This window comes from Thamnophis sirtalis, unplaced genomic scaffold, assembly GCF_051295495.1.
Source record: "Thamnophis sirtalis isolate CommonGarterSnake01/CBP01778 unplaced genomic scaffold, rThaSir2_p1.2 scaffold_3, whole genome shotgun sequence".
In the NCBI taxonomy this organism is placed as follows: domain Eukaryota; kingdom Metazoa; phylum Chordata; class Lepidosauria; order Squamata; family Natricidae; genus Thamnophis; species Thamnophis sirtalis.
In genome coordinates this window covers 97,122,495-97,140,298 of record NW_028261383.1, presented here as the reverse complement: position 1 = coordinate 97,140,298, position 17,804 = coordinate 97,122,495, and positions in this window count along the sequence as shown.

Below are 17,804 nucleotides of genomic sequence, written 5' to 3'. Positions count from 1 at the left end.
AACATACTTCTTGCTGCAGCTGTTATCTATAAATCCAGTGACTGCCGGGGCGGGGGGAATGGAACACCTACAATGTGTGAACCTCTGTGGGAGTCCAATCCCATTCAAGAACAGACTTCCCTTCAATCCAAATGCTTTTTTTCTTGCCAACAGCACTTCCATATGGACCGCTGATGGTGAACCTATGGCAGGCTTGCCAGAGGTGGCACGCAGAGCCCTCTCTGCTGGCAAGTGTGCCATCGCCCAGGTTAGAGCTCCATGCCGTTTCTTTTGTGAGCTTCTGTTTCCCTGCAAATGACAAAACAGAAGCTCACGAAAGAAAAAGATCTCACCTCTTGCCATGCTGTGGTGTTGGGATGCCCCGTCTCCTGTCGGTCAGCTGATCTTCAGGTCTCTGCTGCACATGTACACATGTCCATGCATGTGCACATTTGCACATGTCTGCAAATGCACCCATTCATGCACATCCACGAATCCTCATGTTCATGCATGTGCATGTCCACGCATGTGCACACAGGCACACACCTTTCCATTTGGGCATGCGTGTGCACGTTTGCACATGTCTGCAAATTCACCCATTCATGCACATCCACGAATCCGCATGTTCACACATGTTCATGCATGTTCATGTCCATGCATGTGCACATGTGCACACAGGCACACACCTTTCCATTTGGACATGCGTGTGCACGTTTGCACATGTCTGCAAATACACCCTTTCATGCACATCCACAAATCAACATGTTCACATATGTTCATGCATGTGCATGTCCACGCATGTGCACATGTGGACACACCATTCCGTTTGGGCATGCATGTGCACAGTTTGGGCACTCAATGTCTAAAAGGTTTTGCCATTACTGACATAGACCTTAACTGCATCTTTTTCATGCTTTTTACAAATTGCGGCATCAACAGTGAAATATACGTAGGTCATAGTATTATGGTGAAGGACCAGCTACATCAGGGGTGTCAAAATCATGTCATCACGGCAGCATCACATGCTGTATTGGGACTTCCCCTCCCCTTTGCTAAACCCGGTGTGGGCGTGGCCAGCATGTAATGCATCTGGCCCATGGGACAGGAGTTTGACAATCCCAAAATAGATCTAGGTTCACGTCTAATCTCAGCCATGGAACCTCATTGGTTGACTCTGACCCAGTCATTCTCTCTGTCCAACCAAACAAAGGGATGCTTTTGGAAGTGTAAAATATGAAAGTAGATCCATGAAAAAGCTGGGTTGAGTTCCTGAAGGGAAATAGGGATATAAAATCTTAACAAATACAGTATGTATGAACGTACAGGATTATATTGTAAGCCTGCAATTATTTCCGCACTTGGAATAAGCCTCAATGAGCTACCAAAAAGGTATGCCTAGGATTGAAGATTTAATTGCCTGAGATTATATGTGTGTTGAGAGCTCCTTTGCACTCCTTTCTTCCGATAGGAACAACTAGTAGTAGGAGAATCCAGAGGTCCTTACCTTTACTGATGCCAGCAACCGGTTCAGAAAGCTGACCGCCAAGGAAAAGGTTTGAAAGCAAAACTGAAAGAGTGATGTTAACTTTCCAATCCACAAAACAGTTCTGTCATAAGATAGAGGAGAAATATCGGTGCCCTAAAGAGAAAAAAAAACCCTGAATTGAAAACAAGCAGTACAGGCAGTCCTCAACATATGACCACAATTGAGCCCCAAGTTGATGTTGTTAAGTGAGAAATCTGTTTGCTCCATTTTAAGACTTTTCCCACCACATTTGTTAAGTGAATCAATGCAGTTCTTAAATTAGTAACATGGTTGTTAAGTGAATCGGGCTTCCCCGTTGACTTCCCTTTTCAGAAGGATCACAAGGCTCCAGGATACTGCAACCATCATAAATGCAAGTCAGTTGTCAACCATCAAGCATGTAAATCACATGTCCATGGGGATGCTGCAATGGTTATAAGCGTGAAAAATGGTCATAAGTCACTTTTTTCAGTGCCGTTGTAACTTTGAATGGACACTAAATGAATTGTTGTAAGTTGAGGACTACCTGTATAATCATTTGGAATCTCTCTGAGTCCATTGATCATAATAGGTAGTACCTGATAAAAATTGGGCCTGTGCGTATTAAGATACCTGAGATTTTTCTCTACCTCACCATAATCAGGATATGATAATACCAATCTCTGGAGCAGAGGTGGTATTCAGCAGGTTCTGACCAATTCTGGAGAACCAGTAGCAGAAATTTTGAGTAGTTCGGAGAACTGGGAAATACGATCTCTGACTGGCCTCGCCCACTTCTATTCTCTGCCTCTCAAGTCCCAGGTGATTGGAAGGGAATGGAGATTTTGTAGCAGAGGTGGGTTCCTACCAATTCGCACCTATTCGGTAGAACCGGTTCGTCAAATCTACCGAACCGATTAGAAGAGGTTCCACCAGTGGACCCGGAAAGCAGGCCACACCTACAGAAGAGGTTCCAAAAAAAACCACCACTGACACACACACACACACACACACACACACACACACACACACACACACACACACACACACAGACTGACACAGAGAGAGAGAGAAAGAGAAAGAAAGGAAGAAATAAATAAAGAAAGAAAGAAAAAAGAAAGAAAAAGAGTGAGAGAGAGATGAAAGAAGAAAAGAAAAAAGGGACAGAGAGACAAAAGGAAGGAAAGAGAGAGTGGGGGGGAACACATGGCCGGCAAGCCACTCCCACCAGATCACATGGCCAGCAAGCCACTCCCACAAAGGAAGCCACACCCACAGAGTAGGTTCCAAAATTTTTTGAAACCCACCACTGTTTTGTAGTATCCTTTCCCTGGAGTAGGGAGAGAATTGAGATTTTACAGTATCCTTCCTCTGCCACGCACACCAAGCCATGCCATGTCCACCAAGCCACGCCCACAGAACCAGTAGTAAATTTTTTTGAATCTGTTCTGGAGGTTTAGGTACAGATCCTTTCCCCAAAAAGGTACGATTGTATTCATAAGTGTGGTCAAGGAAAGCAAGAACAGAATATAATGTTTTTATTTATTTAATTTAAAACACGTATATACCTGCCCATTTTGTGTTGAACTCTGGTAACTCCCAATCAACAATTAAAACAACATCAGTAAAGGCAACATAAGATGCAGCTATTAAAACATTAAAAACCTGGCACCACAGTTAAATTTCCTACATCCGAATTAAATCATTTAATATGCCTCACCCTATCCCTGTGCTTGGGAGAAGGGGGAGACGGACCTTAAGTGCTTTACAGAAGATTAGGAGGGTAGGAGGCCTGCTGAACTTCAAGGGGACGGGAGTTCCACAGGGCAGGGACTGACACAGAAAAGACACTCTTCCCAGATCCCATGGGATGGCAATGTTTAAGGGAAGGAACTGGGACTTTGCCCATCCTAAATGATCTGGTAGAACAGGTACGTGTCCTTAGGGAGAGATGGCCCAGCAGATAACCTGACCCTAATGGGTCATATAGTGCTTTAAAATAACTACCAGCATCTTGAATTGAACCTGTAAGTAAACCAGTGCAGCTCACGTAGCAGAATGTTACATAGGTAAAGCTAGAAAACTAATCTACCACATTCTGGATCAGTTGTAGCTTCTAAGTGGTCTTCAAGGACAAGTGTTGTGACCTGTGGGTAGCCATTGAGCTGGCAGCAGATTCAGAAAGTGAAGAGGTTTGGGAGGAACATGGGCCAGTCCTGGAGTCTGGGAAGCCTCTGATGAGGACTCTGTGTCGGAGGCAGAGATTGGGCCAGGGCTGTATGCCAGTTATCAACTGCCTTTAGAGTCAGACATCAGTGAGGCAGATGAACAGCTGGAGCCTGTTCCCAGTGTGCGCATGCACAGTGTTGCCAGACCAAGGGAACAGCTAAAGAACAGCGGTCGATTTGGGAGTAAGGACACAAGTGGACGATGAATGGCCCCTCCCAGAGGAAATAAAAGAGGAGCGAAAGGGGAGTGGAGTTTGCAGGAGACAATTAGTTTGCTTAATTGGTTCATGACTCTCCAACCTCCTTGCCAAGTTTTGCAGACATCAGCTTGACAGCTCTTTAAGCCAGATAAGGTCTGTGATTGTAAATCCTCCCTTGAAAGACTTTGTTGGATGTGAATGAGAAAAAAAAATCACAGTAAATTAATAAAAGGGTTTTTTGTCAGTACAAGGAGTTTGCTTCATGCTCTCTGGAAGCCTAGGTCAGAACAACAGGTTTTACCCAGGTTCACCCTAGAACGCAATTTATTGTAATGCAAGCATACACAAGCTGTTGCATATCATTGTGGGGGAAATGCAATGACCAATCTAAGTTTGTGGGATTCAGACGGCAATTCTAATTTCATGTAGCTCTCAAACTTCATTCAGTACAAATCACCTTTTCACATATGAGGACATACCTTCAGTGTGAAGTTCTGGAAGACCGGTACCTTCCAGATCTTTGCTTCTCTTGTTAGAGCATACTCCAACACCAAAGCAAGATTCGGGCTCTCTGAAGTCCCAATGCACTTCATCGTAGTTAATTGATGGGCCTATTTTGGGCGGCAAGAACTATTATCTGGAAATTAAAAACAACCATAAGACAGCCAATGATTATTTTATTCTTAAAATAGCATTGTGTTCTGACCCCCCTCCTTCTCTGTCCAGGAAGGAAAGCCAAAAGCCATGTAACTAAAAAGGTTTCTTTTAATCAGGCAAGACTCTCGTTGGCTGCAAGCCAAAATAAACAAATAGATAAGTTCTCTGGCAGCAATTACTACGAACCTAGGCAGTGCAAATAAGCTTCTCACAGCAAACCACTTATCCAAGTTGGTTTCTCTCAATCATGAATGAGAACGTTGATTCCTGCAACCAGGGCATGGCACCAACAGTTCCCTTTATACTCAGGAGAGGATCCCAATGAGCAACAGCTGCTCGCAATCATCTCCAGTAAGTACTCAGTTGGTCCTTCGATGGGATGCATCCTGCAACAACTCACGAGTGTTTCCCTGAACACTCCCTCTGATCCAAGGCTCTGCCGCCACCTGGTGGCCAACCAGTCTCTCCTCGCCCTGCTCAGAGTTGACACCCTGTCTAGGGTCCTCCACCTCCTCCGAGGCCGACTCATAAGCTCCCTTGCTGTCGGAGTCTGCCGGCAGCTCCAATGGCTCCTGCCGGGCCACAACAGCATTGTATGCACAAATGAGTCGGATTGCAGACTATTATCAGTGCACAGCTTTATACCAATAAAGAGACATACTATTCAAGAGGATGAAACTCTATTTGCTGTACCTTATGGTGAGGTTAGGAAACCTCACAAAATTGATGAGCGAATAGGTGTAGCATCTTTCACTTTGGCTACGGTGATCACAGGTCTTGGAATTTTTGAACTGAACCAGCATTTGCACTTAGAGCTGAAAAAGCTTCTTTTGGATGAGAAGCAAAAAGTCTTCAAAGAAAAACCAGAAAGTCCAGTTGCCTCTTCAAAAAGGACTTTTAGGATTTGCACTTCTACTTTATACAAACACCATGATGACTTGATAAAGGTCCAATTTTACATAGGCAGTATTCCCACTATGCTGTGGTGATAAATACCTACAGGTATTTTGGAACAGAATAGAATAGAATAGAATTCTTTATTGGCCAAGTGTGATTGGACACACAAGGAATCTGTCTTTGGTGCATATGCAGGTTAAATATACATTCTTTTATCAATGAGATGAGGTTATATCAGTGAAACAGCTTGCCTCCAGAAGTTATGAATGCCCCAACACTGAAGGTCTTTAAGAAGATGTTGGATAGCCATTTGTCTGGAACGGTGTAGGGTTTCCTGCCTAGGCAGGGGGTTGGACTAGAAGACCTCCAAGGTCCCTTCCAACTCTGCTATTGTATTGTACATAAATACATATCTAATGTCAATCACAAAGAATTAACTTTTTGGTTTCGGTTTCTCCTTGGTGAGATAAGCATGCCGGATAAAATTCATTCATTTTTAACTCCATTTTTTTTCATTCCTCCTAAGTGAAAGATATTCAGGGAAAGCCAAGTGAATGCTCTGTGATCCTCACAAAGAAGTTGTTTTACATCACTTCACACAGTAATAGATAATTTCATGGGATAAGCTGTTCACACTCAGGATTTTAATCACACATTGAATTACTTTCAGCACAAAAATTATCACCCACCTGGGAAATAGTGATGAAGAGAGAAATATTAGAAAGCTGTACCATAAACGTTTTTCTACATCAGTAACATACACAAAACAATTTATTATATTGCCAGCAATTATCCAAATGATAATAAGAAAAGTAACTTAACATTTTGCTTGCATTGCTTCAAGAATGTTAGTGCATATCTACATTTTTTTGTTTCCAATGCTACACATATTAAAAGGAAATTAAAAAATGCTACCTTTTACAAAGATTTATTGACCAAAATCCAAAATCCATGTTTTACAAGAGAAAGCACATTCTCCACTGGTTTAAATCATAAGTGGGCTTATCTTCCCAGAGTTATAATACTTTTAACTACACTGCATTCTAGAAGACTTGGTATAAAGGTACATTCAAGGGCTAAGAATAGAACCTAATGGAACATCAATTTTATGAGCAGCAACCACTGTAGAATTGAACACAGTAATATTAATAATGCTGCATATCTCAGACCAAACTTGAATATTAGGAAAAGGTTAGACCATAAGAGAATATGGCTCTGGCAATTAATTGCTACCCAACCTTTATTAAACAATACCAAGACTGATGCACTGATAGTAACTCATAATGTGGTTTGACTGGTTCTGCTTTGGGTAATGTATTGCAAAATCTCTGCCATTGCATTTATGAACCATGGTTTGCATAGATCAACCAATGTTGATGTCTGGTGGTTTAATAAACCTAATTGGTATCTCAGATACCCAGTATACAGAAAATTAAAAACACATACACAAATACATTTCACACCATGTCCATTAGATTTACTGTTGAAGTGAAAGTTTTTTTCCTCCATTATAGAGAGTTTTAACAATTTTTTATGATCCACAATTTCTTATATATTCCATTTATATATCAGGTATGTTCTTACCATATTTCCAAAGACATTAATGTACATGTAATGGAAATTATATACCGTATAATAATTAAAAGAGCAAAAACATACATAGTAAAATTGCAATTACTTTCCGTCTAAAGGGTGCATTGCAATGTTGTACATTTCCATCTTCCTTATCTAACAACTAATAAATTCCTAAGCACAAATCTTTGTTTTCAGAGTGAAGCGACAGCAGGAAAATAGGCAAGTAGCCTGGGAAAAAAACATGATGTTACTAATGAAGTACAAGGCCATTTCATTTCCATTCTGCTGCTAGTATTAAATAATACAACAGCATACAGTAAGCTATTAAGACATGGCTATTAGCTATTAGTTAAGACTCTTATGTCACCTGCTGAATATAAGATGGGAAAATGCCAGCAAATCCACTGCTTACATTGCCAGCAATAGTTAATGGCTCCCTCGGCTATGTCAACAATTGATAAAGGGTAGCAAATTGTTTTCATTTTGTTCTTCCACATCCTCTTCTTTTTTGTAGGCAAAAAACCTGATGCCCCCTTTTGGGAATCTCCGTGTACAGGTAGTTTTTGACTTATGACCACAACTGAGCCCAAAATTTGTTGTTAAGTGAATTTTGCCTCATTTTTCTACCTTTCTTGCCTCGGTTGTTAAGCGAATCACAGCATTTGGTAAGTTAGTAACCCAGTTGCTAAGTGAATCTGGCTTTCCCATTGATTTTGCTTGTCAGAAGGTCACAAAAGAGTCTTGGGATATAGCAACGGTCATAAATATGAACCACGCCAAGCATCTGAATTTCGATCACATGATCATGGGGATTTTGGAATGATTGTAACTATGAAAAACAATCATAAGTCATTTTTTTCAGTGCTGTTGTAACTTTGAACAGTCACTAAATGATCTGTTTGTTAGGAATATAATTCTAAGGGTTGGGTTGACAATATATAAATCATGTAACAATGCTATTCCTGTTTCTTTAAAGCATACTGTATAATGTGATTGGTTGCTGTTTTCCTCAATCGGCCATAAGAGGGAGCCAGAATGACTGTTAGCTCTCTCTCTGTTTTGTCAGATGCTGGGATGATCTGAAGGTGCTGTGAGCTATTGTAAGTTTTGCAACTGTTAGAAAACTTTGTATACTGAACTGATTATATGATACTGGACTATGTTATTTGGATTATCCCTTAACTGAAAGACATTGATGACTGACTGTCTTATCCGTGTATGACTTGGACTGTTTGATGGACTCTGATACCTCTATTTCCATGAAAGTAAAAGCCTATTTAAACTGCAGTGTCTCTGTATGCTGGTTTGTGTGTTCTCCAACACAACTCTCACAACGCTTCTCTGAACGTACTCGCTCTCCCAATGGGGAGCTTGCCTAACACTGTTGTAAGTCAAGGACTACCTGTACCATATATTCTAATGCCCACTATATTTCTGAAGGATCAGGTGAGTCTGTTTCTTTTAGAGAAATCCCGCAAATGCCTACAGACCTCTAATTGTGAAATATTTCTCCTAGAGGTTTGTAAATTTCTAGGTTCAAGAAGCCAAAATTTATGCATGGCATGATATTGGCCATAAAAATAATTCAAGTGTAAAGAGGAAACAAATGACCCCAGACTCTAAGAATATGCAACGGGTTTCAAATAGCTTGCATTCCTTATCCAGTTTGTATAATCTGCACCACATGGCTGGGAGTTTCTCCCCCATTTCCTGACTCTGACATGCACTCCCAGCCAGGAGACATCATCTTTCAATGCAACGAAGGCTCTGTTGCCATGTTTTATATTGTCCTTAGCTACATGGGTTTTCTTGCTGCCATTTGCTTCATAGTGGCTTTCCTGGACAGGAATTTGCCTGGAGCCTTCAATGAAGCAAAGTTGATCACCTTCAGCATGCTTGTCTTCTGCAGTGTCTTGAATTAGGAGATTCCCACACTGCTCACTCAGGCACAAGAGAGGTGATAAATCACTAAAGCAAACAAGGGTTTTGTGCCACAAATGTCTGTCTGGCTTCATTAATCTTGACTTTCCAGAAGTTTAGCAAGGCAGTTGGGACATACCAGGTCTCAATCCATGCCAATGAGCAACAGTCTACTCATGCATTCCAATTGTGAACTGTGAGACTGTGGCAGTCACATCACAAGAGACTTCAGGTACCCCCGAGTGACATATCACACCAAGATCACAACTGTTTTCCTAATCTGGTATTCAACAAAGTGGCTGGGCTGGAAGAGGGCAGGAATTCGAGAATAATATCTCTAGAATTTATCAATGAAGCCTGAGTGATAGGCAAGATTGGGTTAGTCATGATAGACTTCCAGCTGCACAGTCAGCATAATCAATAGCAAAAAGCTGTAAATATGAGTGTCCTAAACATGGAGGATGAGGCGCCTATCCGTGCCAATCCATGACAATATTTTGCCAAATGTGATAAGAAAAATAACTTTTGAAGTTCCTTTCCTTTGGGGTAGGGTGTGCCTTCCAGTCTTTCTTGACTCCTGGCAACTACTTGGATTAATCCCTGCAGTTTTCTTGCCAAAGTTGTTCAAGAGTGGTTTGCCCTTACTTCTTTCCTAAGTCTGAGAAAGAGTGACTGGCCCATGGTCACCTAACTGGCTTTTTGCTTAGGGCAGGACTAGAACTCAAGGTCTCCCAGTTTTTAGCCTGGTGTCTTAAGCACTACAACAAATTGGCTCTTCTTTTCCTGCACTGCTCTGTTTTTCAGGGTTTGTATTGGCTGATTTGAGGCTGATTCTAACATTCTCCTAACAAGATTTTTTTTTTGCCAAATGTGGTAAGAAAAAGAAAACTTTTGGAATTCATTTCCTTTCAGAGCGGGGTGTGCCTTCCAGTCAGACTCGACTCTAGGTGACATGTCCCAGGAATCATTTGTACATGACATATCTTCATAAAGTTGCTTTTGTCTCGTGCCAAAAAGTCCAGGGCTGAAACATTTTGAAGCTGCCTTTAGTGGCTACAGTTTTACTTTTCCCTGTATCCCGACATAGTTTTTCATGGATGTGATCTACTATGAGTTTTGCCAAACTGGGTTCTACGGACCCCTAGGATGAGTTCTGCAGGTCCTACGGGGCAAAATAATCTCTCTGCCAGGCTTACAGCTATCGCGGTGAGTTTTGTTTTTGCTTACTCCTTTTTGGAAGGTTTTCTTTCCTCTTTTGATCAATTAGAAAACCCACTATGGGTCTCCCTCCAGAGTAGCACCAAGGCCAGGAAAAAAATGATTGATTGGGTTCAAAGCCCCCCCCCCCCAAATTAGTCCCTTGCAGAAAGGCCCTTTTCCACTTTAGTTCCCTAGTTTTATTCTCTAGAAGAATTAGAGAAGAAAACTTCTAATGCCCTCAAGCATCTACTCCTGTTTTGATGCAGCAACTTGCAACCCTAACAACTTTTTTACAGTCCAGAGGAAAGGGTAAGGCAGGGCTTGACAAACTGACATTAATGAGCTTGATTCCAGGAATTTTATATTAATGAACAAGTCCCAATTCCTGAAAACATTGAAAACACTTGATTTAATACCGGCTGATGATACAGCCATTAACTCTGTCCTTATTTTACCACTTTCAGAGCTAGTTTGGTGTAGCAGTGGTTAAGGCATCAGGCTAGAAACCAGCTGGATGACCTTGGGCCAGCCCTGGGAAGGAAGTAATGGCAAACTTTGCCCAGAAAATTGCAGGGACTTGCCTAGGGAGTTGCCAAGAGACAGGAATTACTTGAAGGTATAGACAGAGGTGGTTTTCAGGCGGTTCTTACTGGTTCGTGTGAACCAGTAGCGGCTGCTGCTGGAAGCTCCGCCCATCCACCCCGACGTAATGTGCAACCTCCTGTGCATGCACACTTGCATTTGCAAACTGATAGCAAAGGTAAGTAAATCCCACCACTGTATACAGTACACAGATACATGCAGAGAAAAAGTCGAGTGGTTTAGGATACTGGGAGCGTGTACCTCCTTTTAGCTGCTGACACTGTCTTATCTGGCCATTTTGGCTTGGGCTGGAAACCTGGCTTTGGCACAGCTATCTGCCCAAGTCATTTTGATAGATCTTATCTGGAAAGCTTACAAGTACATGTTTAGCGCCCTGTTTTTAAAACATGATTCCAACACTCTTTGAAAGAGCTAGGCCTGTGTTTAAAAAGCAAGATGCTCTCTTAAGAGAATGCTAGTCAGATGCTGCACGGAACATCAATTTAGCCTGGGAGAAGAAGCCAGCTTCCAACCATCTTTCTATTGACATGGGCATTTGTTTATACCAGGAAGGTCACAGGGAAGAAAAGGAAAATGTTCGGCCAGATGGATGCTGCTTATTCTATCACAGCGAATGTATTTACTATTTTTGTCCTCAAAAGTTTAACCTGGCTGTACGTTCTGCTGTTTTTTGTTCCTTTGGTTGTGGGAACATTGATATCTCTTTGCCATCCAGGCTCTTTCTGGATGATTCAGAGGTGCCATTCCATTGCAGCACAAACTCAGGACATAGCTTGTTCCTTTTCAGGCCCGCTCTCCAACTCTATTGCACCCTCTTCCTCTATGCCTATTAGCCTGGGGCAAATTGAGAGAGAGAAAACTTCCTTGCCACCTCTCACTTCCATCCCAGTGACTTGCCAGTTGGTCTGTTTTTGAGCAGGAGCCCGATGGTCTTTTGAGTCTGCTGTTCAAAGCATCCACGAAACTCACCCAGCATTGCCAGGCCATAATTAAAGAGAATTGGTGATGGGTTTTTCCCCACCAGGAGCTGATGCCAGGGGAGGGAAAGTCCACTTAAGGAAACTTTCATTTTAACTTCATTAACACTGCAAAGCTGGCACTACTTGTTGGCCACATTATTGATAGCTTTATTATCAGGTGTTGAAAAAACACAATTTATGCAGGCCGGGGGACTGTATTAAAAGAAGTCTGGCTGGGCCCTTTCCCAGGGTCTCTTAAACAGTAATACCATACCATACCATACCATACCATACCATACCATACCATACCATACCATACCATACCATACCATACCATACCATACCATACCATACAATACAATACAATACAATAGCAGAATTGGAAAGGACCTTGGAGGTCTTCTAGTCCAACCCCTTGCCTAGGCAGGAAACCCTATATTTTTTTCAGACAAATGGCTAACCAACATCTTCTTAAAGACTTCCAGTGGGGCATTCACAATTTCTGGAGGCAAGCTGTTCTGTAGCATTATAATAGTTTAAATCAGTAGCATTGTAATAGTTTCAATTTATTGCAATATAACTTTTTGTTGTTGAATGCAACACAGGAAACTGTTTAAGAGTGAGGGAATTTTACACACACACACACACACACACACACACACACACACACACACACACACCAAAATATATCCAAAAATCTCTAGGCAAGTCAGCAAATCTAAATTTCTTGAATGTGGAGCCTTTGCATAATTTATTACAATCTTTTGCAGACCAAATGTTAATAAATATTTTATGGCATCACAAATGTGAGAGTTTCAATTTGACTCATGTTTGGAATTTTTTTCACTGTAATTTAGTAAACGGAAACTTCTCAGCAAAGTAAAATGCAAGGTGCTGATTGACAGTGGCGGCTGGTTATAGAATTATCCCAGTTAATTCTGGATGTATACATTACATCAAAGCCTCGGCTAAGCAGACAGTTTGGGTTTGTAGCATAAGGTAAGGTGTATAACAGGTAACCAAGATTAACCCAACATGGCATGTTGTGCTAATGCAGCCCCTGGATCTTGGTGTGTCCTGCCTAACTTTGTGGTGTGAGCTGAGTGCGGGTTGTGCTAATGCAGCCCCTGGATCTTGGTGTGTCCTGCCTAACATTGTGGTGTGAGCTGAGTGCGGGTTGTGCTAATGCAGCCCCTGGATCTTGGTGTGTCCTGCGGTGTGAGCTGATGTCCGACGACCACCAAGCTGTCAGAGCGGAAGAGGAGAAGACAGGAAAGCGAAGCCGTCCCCGCAAACCCACCTACAACAACCGCAGCTCTCCGCGAGCGCGCTGGGAAGAAAACAACAGGAAACAAAACACGTGACTCGGATCATATGGGTGGCTGGTACTTTAACAAAAAAAGGGAAGACGAAAAAACAAACAACAAAAGTCACGTTTGTAAAGCAGAAACCTCGGCTAAGGGCGCGAGAGGAATGGAGACCTCCCTCCCCTCGGACGGGCTCTTACCTAACTGGCACGACCCGAGAAGACTCTCCGTATCTTGGCTACGGTTGCTGCTCTCATCCTGGCTCGCTCCGTCTCTCGGCGAAGGCTCAGTCGCCGAAAAGGAGGAGGAGCGGGAGGGGCCTCGACTCCGGCGTTGGAAAGAGCTTGAAGTCAATAGTCCCTTCTTAAGTCGCTTCTAAAGTCCTAGCGGGGAGAGACGATCCGCCGCCCCGCCTAAGCATTACCGTCGAAGAGCAGCGGGGCAGCTTTGCTGTTGACAAACCCCAACCGCACAAGACGGGACGGTCCTTCCGAGGGCGGGCTCCGGAGGCTCCGGTTCCCTATTCGCGGAGGCCACGCCTCCTTGGAGACACTCCGTGCGACTCTGCACGGAACTGCCAAGGTGTGTGTGTGTGTGTGTGTGTGTGTGTGTGTGTGTGTGTGTGTGTGTGTGTGAATGAGAGAGAGAGAGAAAGAGAGAGAGAGAGAGAGAGAGCTAGGTTTCTCAAACTCTTTCAGAGCTGATGGAAACTTCTTGAATGAGAACTGAAAACGACTCCAAAGAAAAACCAGAAAGTCCGTTGCCTTCTGAAAAAAATCCCCTTTGGGAAAACTGTGACATGGATGGTTGAGAATCTCCCTGGAGGAAGAAAAATCCCCTCTGAAACTTCCTGCTTCACCACCTCAGGTTGTATCTGCTACACCAGGCCTTCCCTCCACAAAGGATTTCAAACCAAATAAACAAGCAGTAATAATATCCCAGGAAGGGTTCCACCACAAATGCGCGCACAACAAAAGCGCGCCTGACTAAAAAAGTGCGGTGACAAAACCGCGTGACGAATGAGCAACTAATTAGCCCTAAAGTGCGCCGACAAAAGCGCGCCGACAGAAGCGCGCTGTAACGGAACCCTAAACCTAACCCTAACCCTAACCCTAACCCTAACCCTAAACCTAACCCTAAACCTAACCCTAACCCTAAACCTAACCCTAAACCTAACCCTAAACCTAACCTTAAATTAAATCGCGCTTCTGTCGGCGCGCTGTTGTCGGCGCGCTTATGACGTTCGCGCTTTTGTCGGGTCACGCCCAGGAAGTCCTAGATGTACAAGTTTGCTTAATGACCAGTTGAAGTTACAACGGCACTGAAAAAAGTGACTTATGACTGTTTTTTAACCATTGCAGCATTCCCATGGTCATATGATCAAAATTCAGACACTTGGTAACTGCCTCATATTTATGATGACTGCAGTGTCCCAGGGATATGTCCCCGGTATACGTCATCAGCTTTTGTTACCTTCTGACCAGCAAAGTCAATGGGGAAGCCAGATTCACTTAACAACGGTGTTGCTAATTTAACAACTACAGTGATTCACTTAATAACTGTGGCAAGAAAGTTCATAGAATGGCCCAAAACTCACTTAACAAATGTCCTGTTTAGCAACAGAAATTTTGGGCTTGATTGTGGTCATAACTCGAGGACTACCTGTATTGTTTTTATTGCTATCATCAATTGTGGTTGTAAATTGAGGATTACCTGTAATTTTTTGAACTTGTCCTGTCTCAGGTCTATTGAAGTTGAAATAAATTTATTGCAGAAATTCATGGGAAGAGACAGTTCCAATAATTCTCAGCTAACCCAGCCTTGGTGTCTCTCTTATATTGTTTCTAGGTCAAACATCTGGAAACCATCACCAGTTTGGCCAGGAAGACTGTAAAAAAGAATCAAATCTCAGCCTTTTGAGTTTTATGCAGACTTAGCTAGAATAACCAAGGTTGGCATTCCCTTTTATGGAAAACAACATGTTTGTTTCATATCCCTGAAAAAAGGTACATTCGCAAATGCAAATCAGTACATCCATTTAAACAACGGGGTGCATACAAAAAGTACCACTGGGCCAACCTTTTGAGAAACCATATGTTGCAAATAGATCGCAGAGGATGTTTGCTCAGAGTTTACTTTAGAAGATGAAATAAGGAAATAATGATTGGTTCCCTGTATTTAGAAAAATGAAACTGGGATGTTTTCAATTTTAGTGAGTTTTACAGATAAAGTACCTTCTTACCTTAGGAAGACACTCTAATATCAGAAAGCCCTCATGCTATTTTATAAGCCTTCAGTGGCCTTTGCAAAAGAATTGTGTTGACAGGTATATTCATTGCTCTGAAAAATCAAGTCATAAGCATACCCAAGCTTCTTTATAGAGAACTCATTTAGGGAGGTTGATTCCAATTTCCAATTATTCCCTCCTCAGAAAGTTCATTGAATTATTTGAAGTGGAAGACATTTTGGCGCAGTGGTTAGAGTGCAGTACTGCAGGATACTTCTGCTTGACTGCGGCTGACTGCAATTTGGCAGATTGAATCTCACCAGGCTCAAGGTTGACTCAGCCTTCCATCCTTTCAAAGTTGGTAAAATGAGGACCCAGATTGTTGGGGACAATAGGCTGACTCTATATACTGTTTAGAAAGTGCTGTAAAGCACTGTGTAAAGCAGTATATAAGTCTAAGCGCTATTGCTGTTTCTTTGATATCCATTCTCCTGTCTTCTAAATACAAGTCCTGATTAAAATGTCATGCTGCCTGAGAGAAGGATTCTTTGGCTTTAAATATGGTAGTATAGATATGCCACATTTTTAGGAAAAAGTACAAGTCATTCGCTGGGAAAATATTTAAGGATTTTTGGAATTTGTTATGTCTGGAACATCATATCCCCTGAGATCAAATTAACCCAGATCCTGCTGGTCTTTCACAAAATGTTAATCTGGAGGTGCTCCAGTCCCTGTTGATCGGGAGTTTAGATGGCCAGTTGAGAGATCTCTTAATTGTTTTGTTTGGGTATAGATGCCCATTGTTGATTTTCTAATTCTAAAATATTTCTAATATTTTATTCTATTTATTTTAATACTGTTGGCTTCATAAAGTTACATTTACAATATAAATGGAATAATTAAATAAATGTGCATACGTGTGAAGAAACTTGCAGCTGGCTTCCCTAACAATAGTGTTTTGTGCATCCGTGTGTATAACTAGTCAGTCTCTCATGATTTTGCCAATCTGCTCAGATCTCTGAAGAAACAACTGCTGAGCCCATTCATCTATTGCACCTTAAGTTATAAAAATTGGGGATCCTTGTTTTATTGTTGAAAAGAAGACTAACAAAGAATTATTGTGGCTCCAATTTCCCCCTCCCCTGGGATTAGTAATATTATACTACTAATATAATAATTGCTAAAATTTTTAAAAAAACTAAATTCCATTAAAACCAACGATGTGCAGTTAGAGTAGTTCATACTATGTATAGTAAAAGAAATTATATCTTGGAATAACCAGGCATTGTTCACTAGTGACTATATAATCTATAAAAATCCCATTGTATCCCATTTCCATCCTATTGTATCTATGGAAAAGATTTAAGATTGTGAAGCTCGTAGGTTTAACTTTAGGTTCCCTAAACTGCACATCTATTAAATATATATTATGAGCCACCCCCACATACAATATGTGTTTCATTTAAGACTTTTTCTGTTTTTGACATTTTAGAACACAACGGTGTTCAAATGAAAACATTTGAAAAATAGTTTTTCAATAAAATTTTAAAACCGATCTAGGCTGCAGAAAACTGATGATGTATCCAGATGACCTTGAAAATAAGTTAAATGCCAATTCAGGAAATGCCTGTCAACACATTGTATCAGTAATACGTCATTAATGGAAACGGATGCTTGCTTTATTCTGTTAATTGATTTTTGTTTATTTTCTACAATTAAACTCTGAAATTCTCAGTGAAGGAACTGTAAAAACAGCCACCTACTTGACTTTAACCAGTATGTCAGGTTTTTACATTTTGGCACATCATTTTAAGTTTTCTCCCAAAGGCTAAACAGCTACATTTAAATTTGTTTATCTTCAGTCTAATTTGAATGTGCGTAAGTAAATAATAACGTGTTGCATGGTTTTGAAACACTGCAATACTGTATTTTCTGATTAATTGCTGTTCCTCTTCTTTTCCTAAGAATTGCCAATTGTAATGACCTCAAAGACACTGGTGAGCTATAGAATCACATATTTCAACACCTTTTTTTAAATGATAATACTGCTTTATTCATTGTTTTTGTATTAATCATATTGCTTTATTTCTCGGAATATTTCATAGATGTGGATTAATAAGCAAAAAGGTGTGCCAACTGAATCTGAATATTTTTGTGATTCTTTTTATAAAGGACATTACATACATGTGTAACATATATATTTATCAGTTTATGGATCCAGGAAATCTTGTTACATTTAGCAAGGCAGAGAAGATAAATTGTTCAAATCCTGTGAGACCTGGATAAAGCTATGCCAGGAATGAGCAACTACGACCCCTTTACAAACTGTGGACTTCAACTCCCAGAATTTTTCAGCCAACTATAGTCAGCCAATCATGGCTCAGGAATTCTGAGAGTTGAAGTCCACAGGTCATAGTTGTCTATCACTTAGCTATGTGTTAGCAATAACATTGGCAATGGGTCACTGCTCCAAAATTCGAACTGTGTCCAAAAAGTTCTTAAGTTCAGTTCTGGAAAGGATGCTGGAAATCCTAAGTTAAATGATTAT